This window comes from Dermochelys coriacea, chromosome 11, assembly GCF_009764565.3.
Source record: "Dermochelys coriacea isolate rDerCor1 chromosome 11, rDerCor1.pri.v4, whole genome shotgun sequence".
Classification (NCBI taxonomy): domain Eukaryota; kingdom Metazoa; phylum Chordata; order Testudines; family Dermochelyidae; genus Dermochelys; species Dermochelys coriacea.
In genome coordinates, this window is record NC_050078.2 from 36,759,279 (window position 1) to 36,775,430 (window position 16,152).

General features: G+C 42.1%; 1 protein-coding gene across 4 annotated transcripts in view; it reads left to right on the forward strand.

Moving 5' to 3' along the window:
* Positions 1-265: 265 nt before the first annotated feature.
* The window catches only part of LOC119863290 (sodium channel protein type 2 subunit alpha), a 122,551-nt gene continuing 106,664 nt past the window's right edge, over positions 266-16,152 (forward strand). For 3 of the 4 annotated variants that reach the window (XM_043505218.1, XM_043505217.1, XM_038421490.2), the window contains exon 1: positions 266-980. The gene's annotated coding sequence lies outside the window, so the exon portion shown is untranslated. The remainder of the gene's footprint in view (positions 981-16,152) is intronic. The other variant, XM_038421492.2, reaches the window with a different exon arrangement.

Consider the following 16,152-nt stretch of genomic DNA (forward strand, 5'->3'; position numbering starts at 1 on the left):
TATCCCTCTAATGGTTTAATTTACAATGGAGACCAAAATTATATACTGACTGGCCAGAATTAGGGAAACACAAAAGTGAATTTTACACTTCTTTAATTCCTTACTTCTGTGTGATGTTATGCTCATTGCCCCAAACCCAAGCATCTAGCCCTTTACATAAGAAACCATATTCTGCAAATCATTAATTTTTGAATTATATTAATGTATTTTAGGTCATACAGAACCAAACCAAGACTGAAGGCTCTGTAGGGCCAAAAAGCAGTCTTTAACATTAAGTAATTTTTAGGAGGAGGTTGCCATGGGGATGGTAACTTTTATATGTAAAGAGGCCACATGTTGGTATACAACAAATCAAGACACTATAACATCTTCTCTTTTTCTTGCTATTCATAATATATGAATCCAACAAAAGCAATAACAGTGTCAAACAAGTTTATTAATATAAAATCAGAAAACTATAAGTCTCTGTGCAGCAATTTTACGTCCCACCTCACTCTTTACTAAATATTTAGTGGTCAGATTCATTAGTTCATATTTTCTTCCTTTAGATCAATGTAGTTGTAGGCTAAGTAGTGATTACACCAGATTTTGTAAAATAACTTGCAGTTCTGACCATAAGGGTGTTTAAAAAAGCTAGATGATCTAATTCTTTCTGCCAGTAGGTGGAGCTGTCATGTAATATGCTGTCTTTTTTTTTTTTAAACATTTTTTTTCTCTCCCCCCACCCATCAGTTTGCTGATAGATGTTTGGGACCATAGAGTGAATCTCATAACAGGAAGCTAGGGCAGAGGAGTCAGAATACTGCAGAGGTTTCTTTGTTGTTGGGTTTTTTTCCCTTTCTTTCAGTGAGGCTAATATAAATATCAGAGTTACAAGCTTCTTTGCTGAGGGACCTGAACAACTGCAACAGAAGGAGCGTGATCATCTACAAGTGTATGGATATATCTTATGCTATGATTTTTAATTCTCTTTTTATCAGGTAAGACAACAGAATTTCATTAAAGGTATCATGCAATATATCTCAGCCCCATTTATGCCAATGTTCTTCTCTGATGCTGCCACACCTAGTCTGCAATTAATATTAGATGCAACAAGAGGAACAGAGAATACAAAACCATCTTTTCAGATGGATAACATTTTCATACTGTTTTTGTGCTAAAATCACATCTGGGTCTAGTAACTAATTATTCTGGTATCCTTTGGGTTTCACTGGCCTTATATTCTTTAGAATCCAGGTATATTTTCTAATTTTGTTTAGAATCAATTTTTTTTATTTGCATCACAGTGGTAGTATTTTGTTGCTGCTGCTGTTATCTATAAGTGTTATATTTCTCCACTGAAGGTTATATTGATGCTTTATGCAAATTGGAGTGAAATGTTAAAGCATATTAACAAGACTGTGAGATTGCCAAGCTTTATGTTGCAGGGCTGTGCAGCTTCTCTATACCGTCTTCAGACAGAGGCTTTGCTTTATATCCTAAATTCCTTCTCTTGGAAGGTATTGGAGATTTGTTGGGTTTTTATCCCCCTAAAATAAATAAATAAAACTAGCCTTTCCCATATTGAAGACAGAATGGAGGATACTTATAATTAAATACAATTTTACACCATTGCAGACTTCACATAAGACATGTAATGTGAATTGTTTTATATTCAATGGCTACATTTTTATTTTAAAAATTCCATTCTGTATTGTTTGAAGCACAAAAATGATTTTTCCCTTTATTTTTAATCACATATCACAGACTGTGAGATTCAGCAGAATGACTCAGGGGGTGGAGAGCTCATGCAGCTCCATGACTTGTCTCTTCAATTCTTGTTTGTTTTTTCCTTACCTTTTCCTGACTACAAAAAGATTTCTTTAGCCAGGGAAAGCACTGGAAAAAAGCACTGGCTTACACAGCCAGAGATCAGAAGAAGGGCTTGGAAGCCTACCTGTGAGAAATGAGAGGGTCTAATTAATTTAAAAATACCTTGCTTCCTTTCATAGGGAGGGAAATAGAAAAGCCATTATTCAAGCTTTCCTGTGCCTGTATAGAGGTAGATTTTGTCCACAATTATCAAAGCAGGAAGAATTTACCAATAGGGATTTGAGGGCTAGAAGCAACCTTGCCCTACCAAGATTCTCTGACATGTATAAAATGTAAAGTGGTTTCACACATGCCCTTCCTCTCAGTGCATGTTGATTTACTGCTTGTGTTTTCCTGAGCACAGCTGGTGTGTGTGTGTATGTGTGTGTGTGTGTGTGTGTATTGATGGACTACTGTAGTGGATAGAGGGAAATTACTACTATCTTCATGAGGTGGTAAGGGTTCCTCCCTTCTTGGCCAGGAATTGGGGAGTAGGTGAAAGCATTGTACCTAGCTGAGCTGTGATTTCCTTCAGTGATGAATGTATTAAAATAAAATAGGTTTGGTTTCTATTAAGGATGGTGGCCCCTTGTGCTTACAGGCCCTAATTAAGGTACTTAAGCATGTGCCTAACTTTAAGCATGTGAATAATTCTGAATCAATGGGATTACTCACATGCTTAAAATTAGGCACATGCTTAAGTATCTTGCTAAATTGGAGCCACAATATTTTTTGAACTCAGTGTTATTAAATAGAATTTACCTAGCAAGACAGATGGAACTGTGGCTACCTGAGGTTTGATCTTTCAATGAAAATTCTGGTTGTGAACCTTCAGGGCAAATCCTGGCTCCAAAGCCGTTCACATTCTGAGTAAGCTGGCTGTGCACACTAGACATCCATGAGGGCTGTGGGAAATGAAATCATAGCCATAGAGGATCAAAGCAGTAGTCTAGCATCCTCTCTGCCAGTGGTGAGTACCAAGTGTTTCAGAAGAAGGTTCAAGGTGTAGTGCACAGTTATGAAATGAGATGACCATAGGGGAAGTTTCCTCCAAGATAGTGGTTGACTTCTGCCTAGAAGCACGAGGGCTTATCCCTTACAAAGTATTCCTATCAAAGGTAGTTTTGGATGTTCTCATTATCTACAGAAATGTCTAGTTCTCCCCATCACAGAAAAGCTAATCTGCAGCTGCTGCTGCAGCCTCAGAACTGCAGGACTGTCTGTGGCACCTGCCCCTTCACTAGAGGTTTTGACCAGTGGACCTGCATTAGTGACAGATCCACAGAGCACAAGTCTTCCCTGCCCCTGCCCAACCCCTAAACCCACTGCCAAGTGACATTGAGAGCACTCCCTTATTCAAAAAAAACAAAAAAAATACAGTATCTGCATGAATGATCCAAAACGCTACAGTATGGAAGGGTATGGACTGCTACCATGGAATACCATACTCACTTCATATAAAGGTTGCAATCACTAAATACTACAGCAATAAGAGCCATAGGAAAGTCCATGCTGAAACAAAATTCTGTATTAAGTATAGGTTTTGGAGTGTATGCAGTAAATAACGCCTGAGGCCGCACATTAAATGAGGAGGATAAAAAGAAGTATTGAATAACAACCTTCCCCTCTACCCTATTCCTGTCTACCTATGCTTCTGTTGTCTCCCAGCCTGCATCTGTTCCCTTTTGCCTATTTCCTTCACAGCCTGCCATTGTCCCCTGATTCTTTTGAATCAGGCTGCTTCCTCCTTGTCCTCTGTGCTGTCTAGGTATCAGCAATAGGAGCATTCACAATGCAGGAGAGACAATATTTCTGCTTTCAGTTCTAGTGCTAAGTGTCACATCTATCCCTGGCAGCCAGGAAGAGCAATTGGGATGAAAGTGCTGCTCAGCCCTGATGGAATAGGCTGGAACATATTCATTGCAGATGAAATCTTTGGAAATATTTACTGAAAGTCTCTATCAAGCCTCTACTGAGCATGTGTAAAAAAATGTTGTAGAGGCTTATGACCTGGCCAAACTCAAGAGGATTTTCACAGGGACAGCAAAACGCACTTCTCTGACCCCAGAACACTCCCTGCCAAATAACACGTTGCTGCTCCAAAGTATAGAGACACTAGAGCTTCTCAGTGAAATCATTTTAAGAATTATTTTAACATTGCAGCATTGCTAGCTCCAAGCATTCAAAAATCATTACTCGGGCCTCAAATCATTGGCTTAAAAATCATTATGCTTTTTGAAATATTAATTCATTTGGGGTTCCTGTTATTTGCCTTTTGAACCTGTAGGTTATACTTGGATGATGTTCACAAGCTTTTCTTCACAGCCATGAAGACTAGAAATTTACTTTTTCAAAAAATGTGAAAGCTGAAATTGTCATGTAATTATATGATTCCAGGAGCTGAAGTTGAAAGAAAGAACAATAAATACCATTGTAGACTCTTGACAAAATCATGAGAGTTGGCAATATTGCATTGCCCCCTCAAAAATATTTTTCTCTAACCTTATTTCCAGAAATGGTGAACCATTTTTAATGAAAATTTCCAAAGTATTTCAGCCTGAAGCAGATACCAAGCATGACAAACTTAATCTCCAACAATTAAAATTTGGCAAAGTTGTATGCAATTAAAAACAGAGTCTTATAATGAAACGTGTTAAGCAGCCCTAATTATAGGTATTTGTTGGCTCTACCCACTTACCACAAATTTAAAAATGAAATTTTGAAAAGAGATTTCAGAAATGCCTGTCACAGTTTAAGTATCTCCATTCAGTTAATCTATCCTTTATGAAACTTTGGTAGGTTTTTCTATAACATCTATCAAGCTTGTTTCTGAGTTCTTAATGCAGTGTCTTAATGAAAACAGACAGTTGACTGATTATCAGCACCTGCAAAGTACAAATGAGAGGACTGACTTTCCCCAGAAAGTACTGGAAATCAAAGTTTCTAAGTTGTGTGTGTGTGTGTGTGTATATATATAAAAATATGGAATTGACTTTAGCAACAGGTTAGAAATGTTTAGATTTTCTGTACATTCTAATCAGAAGGCTGATTCTGCCACTTCTGTTGCAGATCATCACACTGTCATGGTGACATCTTCAAATTTTAAGATTGATTTTTAAACTTTCTTATATTTAAGACAATGTTTTAGTGATTTTTATCTTGGTTGTGATAGGAAGGATAAACTGAAATTCAAATTATATTGCAGGTGTGTGTTAGTTATCTGGTTAATGATAGCTAAGGGTAAGATTCTGCCCTACGTCTTGGTGGTGTATTGGAGGGCAGTATGGAGGAGCCTGAGGCTAGAGACCTCAGGAAGAATTCTCCAGTGAGCTCCTGGGATATGCATACTGGAGAGGTAACTCTGTAATCCTTGGAGTGGGTACAGTATGCTCCATGTTACATTGACATGTGCTGCTGATCTCCATGTTTAAGATAGCAGAGTGGAGACCTAACTGTGCCTCCAGCCAGATAACAGTATCCCCTCAAGCCAACGAGCACTGGCCAATACTGAAGCTGCACTCCAATTCTGGGACTTAATCTTGTGAAATGCTGAGTATCTTGCAGGACTGAGCCTTCAGGGTGAGGCAGAGATATCTGTGCTGTCTGTGTGCATGCACCTACTGTATATAAGAGGATCCCTATACCATTTCTTTTAGCCCCCCCTCAGTCCAATTTCACAACGGTGAGCAGGATTTGATGCTTAGTGACTAATACAAATGCCTCATTCTGAAACTAAGGGGTCTGACACAAACTGTCAAAAGCAAATAAAAGCTGCCCTAAACTCACCTCTTTGTACTTGGTAAGATCACAGCTCAAAAGGTATTAAGATTGCAAGTGCCTACACACAATGGGGTAAAGTAAGGACAGAGTGGCTATATTTTTGCTTTTTTAACCCCAGAGAGGCAATGACCAGCGTTCTTTGTTCTTATCTGTTTTTTAGAGTTTAATTGTTTGTGATACTCTTTTTGAAGTCTGAAATTAAAATGTTATTTCCTAGCCATTTTGTATGTGCCCCTACAATGGAAATATTTATGCTCCCATAAACTCAAGCATATCCCTGGGGCAGAGGTGCACATGGGTCCAAAGAGGTTGGAGCAGTTGTCACAGGGCCTGGAACTGGCCTGGGAGCAGGGGTTGGGATGCATAGGGGCTGGAATGGTCTCAGGAGCAAATAGGAAACCCCAGGAGCCAATCTTGAGCAGGCTACCCCTGCTCTCAGTACCCCACCAACTCTCAGTACCTCCCTGTGCTCCCTCTCCTACCCACTCCCATTTGCAGGGAGCTTCTGCCCACCCCCATTCCCTGGCACTTTACCCAGAAGAATTGACTGAGGCCAATTGTGACTGGGCCTCCAGGTACTACCATAATATGAACAATAATAATACTACAACACTGAAAATAATCTGAAGACAGTGGGGTAGTATGGGATTAGTTGCGTGCCTACCATAATTTGAAATGGAAAGTATCGAGCTTTACTGGTAGAGGCCAGGGTGAGTTTGCAGGGGCAGCAGGTAGAAAAAATAATTCTTTATTGTAAAGAGCAAATTTGATAAAACAGTAATAAAGGGAAAGTCAAAGTCACTTTTTAATAAAATTCACACTTTAACTAGTTAGGCTTAGCATTTGTGGATTTGCAGGACATCCATGTACAACAGTTACAGAAAATATCCAACATTTATCCTCCTAGATGAATTTTTTCCAATACAGAATTTTTCAGTGTAACATTTAAAGCGCTCCAAGGGCATACACAAAATTTGTGACTGTAATAAGATCTTACTTGTACTTTTCCCAACTGTATATTTTATGAATTAGATTATTTCTGATTATCTGAAGCAAAGCCTTGGTTCTCTAAGCCAAAGTGAAGGCTGGTCAGCAATGATAGTGACAATCTGTTACTCTACTTCACCAGTAGGCATCCGAAAAAATTAAATATGAGAGCTTTCTTGAAGGCATAAAGCTGATCTCTAATTGTGTGTGGAAGAGTTGGATGCAAATTGAGGCTTATATCTTGCTCCCTGGGTTGGCAGAAGCTGGGAACACACCCAAATTTGGGGGAGGGGCTATTGTGCCTTTCTCAGTGAAGTTCTCTCTTGCAAATTAAAGAGTAGAAGTTCACACATTCTCAAAAGAATCAAATCCTGTCCTTTTTGAGAAAGATGGTGGATATGATGCAGAAACTTGAGGATGCTGATATGAAAAACATGGGAGAGATGGGGAGGTATATAGGGCTCTGATACTGAATACTTCATGCAGAAATCATGATAAAAGAAAAGAATGAATAATAAATAGGGTGGGAATCAAAGGAAGAGAGACAAAAATAGGATCAGAATATGGAAAAGGAAATATAAAAGGTGAGTAATCCAGTGCAGGGGAGTATGAGAGGGAGGAAGAAGTGTAATGTGTAAAAACTGTTAAACATTAGGAAGAACAGAAATTCAGTTGATAAGACAGGAAAGGGGGATAAGAGGGCTGTGATAAAATATTAAAAGCTCTATTTGGTTTATAGCTACAGTTGAACTTTGTTGATAGTGCAGGGGTGTGTTGCTCCTGGCATTGGTGCACTGAAGGGCAGCACAGTGCCTCCAGGAGATGTTGTGAAAGAGGGATGATAGGGGAATGTGTTTTCCCTCTGAAAAGGGAGAGTTTTGCTGGCTAGTACAGAGGAGAGTGAGCCATCCCTCCGGGGAGGCTTCTTGCCTCCACACCCTTGCTTTGCGCAGGGTTAGGCACAATTGAGCAAAATGGAACGCCAAAAGAAAGGAAATTTACAGTTAAGATGCAAAGGCCAGATTGTCAGCAGGTATAAATTGACACTATTACATTGAAGTCAACAGATCTAGCCCCAAATCACCAAGTCAGTGGGTGCAATTGCACTTTTGTTTGGACTAGATTTTGGCAGACGATTCTGAACTGTCAATTTCCTTTAATTTGTGGGTTTAAAGTGATACTTTAATGGTTGACAGACCACCAATTTAATTCCCTTAATTTTTAAAAAAATTTTAGTCCCTATGAAACTGAACAAAATACTAGCCTGTCCAAAACTAGGGTTGCAATGGTGGAAAAATTCCAGCTCCCATGTTTTGTTTGGTGGCCCCAAGAGTGCTACTGTAGGTGTGTTCATATCATGCCACTCTTTCACAGTCCATTCCTGTTCCATTTTTAAGCTTGAGATAACAAGAATCCTGATCTGTTAGCACTTGGAAAAAGTTCTTGTTAATTTCAATAACCTGCAAATTTATATATTATGTTCTAAAGTATTTAAAATGTATAATGTATTAAATCTTAGTTTTAAAATGTAACAGCAGCTAAGCACACAATCTAAAGCTGACTGGGAATTTATTCACATAATAGGACTCACAGACCTCTATCAATCAGCACAGCTATAACTCCTGTTTACAGCAGACTCATGCTCCTTTGGATAACATTTGCTACCCTCAAGTTCTAGCTAGTTTTCCCAGTGGAATAGTGATAATCACCTTTCTGCCCTCCCTCAGCCACCTATGTCTGCTGTATGCACTTTGTCCCTTAGGATAACTTGAGCTATAAACATGTTTTATGCTGCTCACAATTAATCACTCTCTATTATAAAGTTTTAAGTCATCACAGCAATGTATAATGCAAGTGGAAGCTGAGCCTGGCCAGCTGTTGCAATTTTTTTTAAATGGCATTTCTATTTAATTGTGGGCCAATTAACTACTCAATTTTCTTTCAGATAAAAACCAAAACACAATAGGGAGCTGCTTAATGCTTCTTAATGCTGTGCATCTTACTGATCTTTTCATTACCCAGTGAAACAAACATGCTGGTCAAGTCACAAGGGAGTACTGCTGAAACCTGCTTTTCCAAGGGAGCAAAATAGTCTGTTGTGATGCCACAGCTCCAGGTTCTCAGTATAGCAGCCTGCCCAATGTAGGGATACGTGAAATGATCAAACAGCTCTGGCCTATACAGATCACTGGGTTGGCCATTCAGCACCAGGGGCTGTTTCCACGCTGTTTGGCCTAATCTGTTATTTTAGATGAAAAATTAGAAACAATTTAGAAAAAGATTTTGAGCCTGTATTCTGTCTCACAAAATGACATTGTGAAATGTTCACTTGACAGGCCTGATCACACTAATGTAGAGGTGCTCGTGGTTTAGTAGTTTGCCATTGTAAAAAATTAGTGCCATAAGAAGCAGTATATCAGGAATTCCTGAGTTCTGATCCTAGCTCTGCCATTGTGGATCTTTAGGCCAATCATACACCTTCTGTGTGGTTCCATTTCCCGCTCTTTAAAATGCGGATAATGATACCAACCAATGAGTTTTGATAATTAACTGGCTAGTGTTTAATAAAGAGCTTTGGAGACAAAGTGTTATATAAATATTACACACAAAAGCTACATTAAGAAAAAAAAAGTTAGGAAATGCCAGAATTAAAGTTGCCTATGTAACCTCAATCAGGCATCCAGGAAATGAGGAACACACAATTAATGACCACCTCTGAAAAGTTTGGTTTAAGTTACTAACCTACAGCACATAGGAATTCTGTGGCAGAAGCAGGAAGAGAATCCAGTTCTCCAGAACGTTTATCTGCTTTAATCATGAGAACCTCCTTTCTCTTCCTGCAATCCTTTGCATCATTCCCAGCAAACTTTCTAACTTTTGCAACAAATGGGGTAAGAGTCCTACAGACAATACCCTGATTCATTTCCAGGGCAGATTTGTCCTATACATACATGTGTCTAGTTTCTTAGGTTTTTAAAAAAGCAAACTGAAAGAACAGAAATTCCATTATATGGCATCATATTGACACCCACCTGGGTCATCAGCAGAGTTGAAAGTTTTGGCTTCACTGCAGACCTCTGACATTTGAGCTATCTGAATAACTGATAACAGTAGTAGGTTATCATCCTCTATGTGGACCAGCAATGAAAGGGGATGAGACACTTTACCAATGGGTTTCAGATATTTGCTGACAGCAGAGGAATGATGTGAGTCAGAAATCATGGGTTCCATACCAGGTTCTGGAGGAGAGTGTGCTCTAATAAGTAGAGACTCTTCTGCCTGCTCCAACTAGCCTGGCCCCTTCAGCCCCATTCCCTCCAATCTGTGCCCTTTCTCCCAGTCCTCGTCTTCCTCACTGAAGCCCACTGTCAATCCCAGTCTCCTTGCCCAGCCAATCACAGTCTGTCTGTACCCCGCTCCTCATCTGTTCAGCTATGTTCCCCATCTCCTGTGTCTCCCAGTCCCACTCTCCTCCCTGTCTTGGCTCTTTATCCCAATTTCTTTGCCCTGTCAGTCCCAGTCTTCCCTTCTGGTTCCTAATCTGATCTCCATCTCCCCCCACCCCTGCACTACCTCCCATTCCCCCTCCACCCCTTGTTACCCTTGCTTGCTCAGCCTTGACCAGTCTCCTTGCCTGGTCAGTCCAGGTCTTCTGAGGGCAGGCTAGGTGATCTAATGGTAAAAATCTATGAATCCTCTACTCCCTGCAGATCCCAGTCTCTTCCCACCTCAAACCCTGTCCCTATTTCCCTCCCCCCTGCTAGTTTTCAATCCCCACACAGTCTTTGTTGCAATCTGATCCCCACTCCAGGTCTAGCCCTTGTCTCCTCTGCTTTTGAATCACACAGCTTCCTCTTCCTGCTCTGGGTGCCAGCAAGGGGGTGGGGGAGGGTCATTGAGGGAAAAAAAAAAAAAGGAAGCCTTCTTCCTCTCAGTTCAGGTGCCCAGACCCAGAATGATGACCCGCAGCAGCCCAGAGCTGCAATTACAGGAAAAATCCTTCTCAGCTCTGAGTTGGAACATACTGGGTGCAGACAGCATTTTTCAGAGTTTAACTGCGAAGTTCTAGTGTGTATATACTGAGCATGTGCAAACTGCAATTTGTTAAAGGCTTATAACTAAGCTTTTGTCTTAGATGAAGATTTTGTCATGGCTATTTTTAGGGTTCTCCAGGTTGCCACTGCCACTTGTGGTGGCAGGGAGCTGCAGGGGATACCCTGCCACCCGCAGCAGCCAGGAGCTATGCCCCACAATGGCAGAGAGCTGTGTGTACCCCCACCGTGACGGCCAGCCACTGCCCAGAAGCTGTGGGGTATCCCTGCCTCCCACAGGGTCTGGGAGCTGGATGGCAGCAGAAGGACCCTGCAGCTCCCAGCCACCTTTGGGCTGATGTCATGGATTCCGTGACTTCTGCCACCTCTGTGACAAAATCATAGCCTTACTTATAACTTGGTCTCATTTGGGCAAGTTTTCATGGGTCTAGCAAAAGCCACTTCCTGACACAAAGGCTACATGCATTCCAAATTTCAAATCTCAGCTTCAGAGCCCAGGGCTACTAGAGCTTTTCAAAGGATAAATCACCAGAATTTTTTAGCATGAGCAAAACAAACCTTTCCCTAGTGTTGTTCTTAGAAACAGCTGAACTGTTTTGGCTGAAATTTTCAAAAAATATTCAACTCGAATCAGTTATCCAGCATGGATAGTTTCAACCCAAATAGTTAAGTTTGGCTACTCTAGCCAGCTGAAATCCATGTCTTACAAGGGGAAGCATCTGGCAACTAATGATATGCAGAGCTACCAGCCTTGCTTATCATCAATAATTTCACATAACATGAGTACAAATAACTAGCAGCTGGGCTGTAGATCCATCACACACTGAACTATGTGCTGCATCTTGCTGAGGGACACTATAGGAACTGCTACCCCATAAACTTTGCAAGACTAAATACAAAGAAAGAAACCTCAAAAAGTTTACAAATAAATACTGCCCTAATTTACCTTGCTAGAACTTAACTACCGGCATGACTATAGCCAGATTCCTGATTCTAGCAGGTGGAAGCAAATAGATATGATAACCAGCAAGTCCCTGATAAACCACCAAATTTTTCCCTTCAGTAACATGATCACAAGGGACCAGGTTGAGCACACCTGGGCAGGGGGCATATAGGGGAACACAAGCTGCTCCACCTCTGCTTGCTCTTGAGTCCATGGAAGCCCTGTCTACTGCAGTTCCATAGGGGCAGAGGCTCCACAGGTCATGGACTATGCAGGGCTGATAGGGAAAGAACTGGGAAACGTGACTTACGATATTCTGCCCTCTGAGTCTGACATATATCCCAGTGGAAGTTAATGTTACTCCAAGCAGAATTAACTCCTGCAGCATCCTTTCAGCAGCTGGTACCGTGCAGCTGCAAGGAACCTGTCAGTGGCAGCTTGGCTCCTGAGGGAGAATTTTCATTTTGTATCTATGAAAAGTCAGTTTCCTTCATGTAGGATGCTTGTGCTTTCCATATGTTCATGGAGTTCCTAACTCAACAGCAAGTGCTTCATAAGACCAATAAACTGTTAGAATTCTGTGCCTACTAGAAGCATTTTTCAAAGTGTAGCACTCTATTTACATAAGGATTCCTTTTTTACTTTGTAAATGTTTTAAAATTTGAGTTAAAATTAGCTCACTCTCACACCCATACATAAGCCACCCTCACCCACAACATGTACTTGGCACTCACTAAAGTCCAATTGTCTCTTAAAGGAACACTTGAAATCAGGACAGTCCTTAAAAATTAATTACAAATATTTTTATTATTGCACCTCCCTCAAGTCCCCTTTCCCAGTTTCTCTAGTTTTAGAGTAAACTTTTCCTGTTTCTAAAAATGCCTTTCTATCCCACGTTGTGGTTTAAAGACCACACAAGCAACAAGGGATACTAACTGATTAGAGGGGAAACAGTTTAAATGAGGATATGCTTAGTGCTGTCAAATGCATGACGTGAACAAACTGAAAAACATGAAACATGTTATTCTCTAAGCCCTTTCAATTATAGTTAAGGCTACGTTTTAGCCATGGGTATTTTTAGTAAAAAAGTCAGACAGGTCATGGGCAGTAAACAAAAATTCACAGCCTGTGACCTGTCCATGACTTATATACCCCAATTAAAATGTGGGCGGGAGGCACGGGTGCTTGGAGGGGCAGAGGTGCTGTGGCTGCTGTGCTGGCCTGGAACCCTGCTGGTGCTGGGGGGGGGGGGGGGGGAGAAGAGTTGGCGGGGTTGGTAGATAGGGTGACCAGATGTCCTGATTTTATAGGGATAGTCCCGATTTTTGGGTCTTTCTTATATAGGCTCCTGTTACCCCCCTACACCAATTTTTCACACTTGCCGTCTGGTCACCCTACTGGCTGGCCTCCTACCCAGCTCAGCATGTCCCTGCAGCTTCTAAACAGCAGAGGGGCCAGAGGGCTCTGCGTACTGCTCCTGCCCCAAGCGCTGGCTGCGCAGCTCCCATTGGCCAGGAACCACAGCCAATGGGAGCTGCAGGGGCGGGGCCTGCCAGCAGTGCATGAAGCCTGCCGCCTAGGAGCTGCTGGGCCATGCCAGTGGGAGCCAGGGAGCCCCCAACCTGAGGTAAGCGTCCCCCCCCTGCACCTCCCAACCCCCTTCCTGAGCCCCCTCCCACACACCCCAACTGTGGTGGGCAACCCCTGAGCCAGCACCGGCCACTACAGAAGTCAAGGAAAGTCAGAATCTGTGACAGACTTGCAGGCTTAATTATAGTTAAAGGTGTTACTTGTTAAAATGGGGTAAAACCTTTGAGAAAATTAATTTTTAAATTGGTGTCCCTTCAACTCTTTTCACAATGGGACAAATCCAGCTTGAATAGCTAGTCCATTCATTGGGAGAACAAGCGATCGGTAGAAATCCTGCCCACACTCCACAGCTACAGAGACAGTATGTAGCAGTTACTGCAGCCGAATAGTCCCCACAATGGGAGGGCTGAATATCAATGATACAGCATCTGCTGTGGTTCAACTCCTATAGGCTCCTGCAGGGTTTGTGCATCCTTGTACCATTTTCCTAATGATGCCCCACCCCTTTGCACAGCAGAACTGCCTTATTTTCACAGCCTCCCTGGCCCGACTAGGGCTGACTCTGCCCCTCTTGGAGTTACTCCTTTATTTTGAATACTTAGTAGCTGCTATTTTCCTTTAGTTCTGTTTCTCCCCCTTAATTTTGGTTAGTTTCTGTTGAAGCAGGGGGAGGAGGTTTTTCCTTCTGGAAAACCTTCTGCCTGGAGAATGGTTTTAATTCTAAAGTTTCCTCAATTTTATGGTGGCTGTGGAAAATCCCCCATTTCCTCCTCCCTCTCATGCTGCTCATCTACTGCCAGGACACAACTCTCCTGCTGCAGCTTCCAGGACCAGTTGCTAGGCAACCTTTTTCCACTCCCTTTTCTATGCAGCTTGGCTGTCACAGGGCCCCTTGCTCAGAGCAGGCGTAAAGACAGAACCGCCATTGCAAATCCACTTGTTTTAATAGGGGAGTAGTTCTCCTTACATTTTCTTCTAGACAACTTCTCATCCGTCATCCTCAGTTCAATTACCACCAAACTGTCCATTTCCTTCTGTCAGTCCCATACTCAGATATGAATGGAAATGATATACTGTACAGATGGAGTTGGTGCTGTACCTGAGACCATTCAGAAATGGCAGCGAATGCCGCAAGCCACTTGCATAGTGATGCTTTGCAACAGTGCTTTACACTTGTGTTCTATGAGCTGCACTAGCTTCTAGCTGATTTTGGTGTATTTTAAGGTATTGGGTTTGACATTTAATCCCTTAAATGTTGTGTCCTGGTAACCTGCCTCCCTTACCATCTGATATAACACTCATGTCTAAAATCCTCTGGTTTAAAAGAAAGGTTACTTGCAGCAGGTCATTTTGCGTGAGAGGTTCCTGACTCTCAAACTTACCTCCCACACATGTTTAAAAAGACCAAAATTTGGCCTGCAGGATCTTTAATGCTAGTGATGATGTATGAGCGAGGGAGAATATAGATTCAAATCCCACATTAAGCTTGCATGTATTATACTACACTTATTAAAAATAATCATAGAGGAGTTTTTAAACTAAGGGGCAGGGGAGGGAAGAGGTACAGAGGAGCACATGGTTCAGACAGACACATCCCTTAGCGGAGGATTTATTAAAAGGATACTCTGTATCCTAGTAAAAAGGAGAGGATACAAGTTGATAAAGTACAGGTAGGAACTGAAGGGAACTAGTCAAATGAAAGAGTACCATTCATAGAATCATAGAATCATAGAATATCAGGGTTGGAAGGGACCCCAGAAGGTCATCTAGTCCAACCCCCTGCTCAAAGCAGGACCAAGTCCCAGTTAAATCATCCCAGCTAGGGCTTTGTCAAGCCTGACCTTAAAAACCTCTAAGGAAGGAGATTCTACCACCTCCCTAGGTAACGCATTCCAGTGTTTCACCACCCTCTTAGTGAAAAAGTTTTTCCTAATATCCAATCTAAACCTTCCCCATTGCAACTTGAGACCATTACTCCTCGTTCTGTCATCTGCTACCATTGAGAACAGTCTAGAGCCATCCTCTTTGAAACCCCCTTTCAGGTAGTTGAAAGCAGCTATCAAATCCCCCCTCATTCTTCTCTTCTGCAGACTAAACAATCCCAGCTCCCTCAGCCTCTCCTCATAAGTCATGTGCTCTAGACCCCTAATCATTTTCGTTGCCCTTCGTTGTACTCTTTCCAATTTATCCACATCCTTCCTGTAGTGTGGGGCCCAAAACTGGACACAGTACTCCAGATGAGGCCTCACCAGTGTCGAATAGAGGGGAACGATCACGTCCCTCGATCTGCTCGCTATGCCCCTACTTATACAACCCAAAATGCCATTGGCCTTCTTGGCAACAAGGGCACACTGCTGACTCATATCCAGCTTCTCGTCCACTGTCACCCCTAGGTCCTTTTCCGCAGAACTGCTGCCGAGCCATTCGGTCCCTAGTCTGTAGCGGTGCATTGGATTTTTCCATCCTAAGTGCAGGACCCTGCATTTATCCTTATTGAACCTCATTAGATTTCTTTTGGCCCAATCCTCCAATTTGTCTAGGTCCTTCTGTATCCTATCCCTCCCCTCCAGCGTATCTACCACTCCTCCCAGTTTGGTATCATCCGCAAATTTGCTGAGAGTGCAATCCACACCATCCTCCAGATCATTTATGAAGATATTGAACAAAACGGGCCCCAGGACCGACCCCTGGGGCACTCCACTTGACACCGGCTGCCAACTAGACATGGAGCCATTGATCACTACCCGTTGAGCCCGACAATCTAGCCAGCTTTCTACCCACCTTATAGTGCATTCATCCAGCCCATACTTCCTTAACTTGCTGACAAGAATGCTGTGGGAGACCGTGTCAAAAGCTTTGCTAAAGTCAAGAAACAATTCAATTACGTCCCAGGAAGGCAGACAACTAAATACTGACAAATTTTATAAGTGCTTGTATACAAATGCAAGA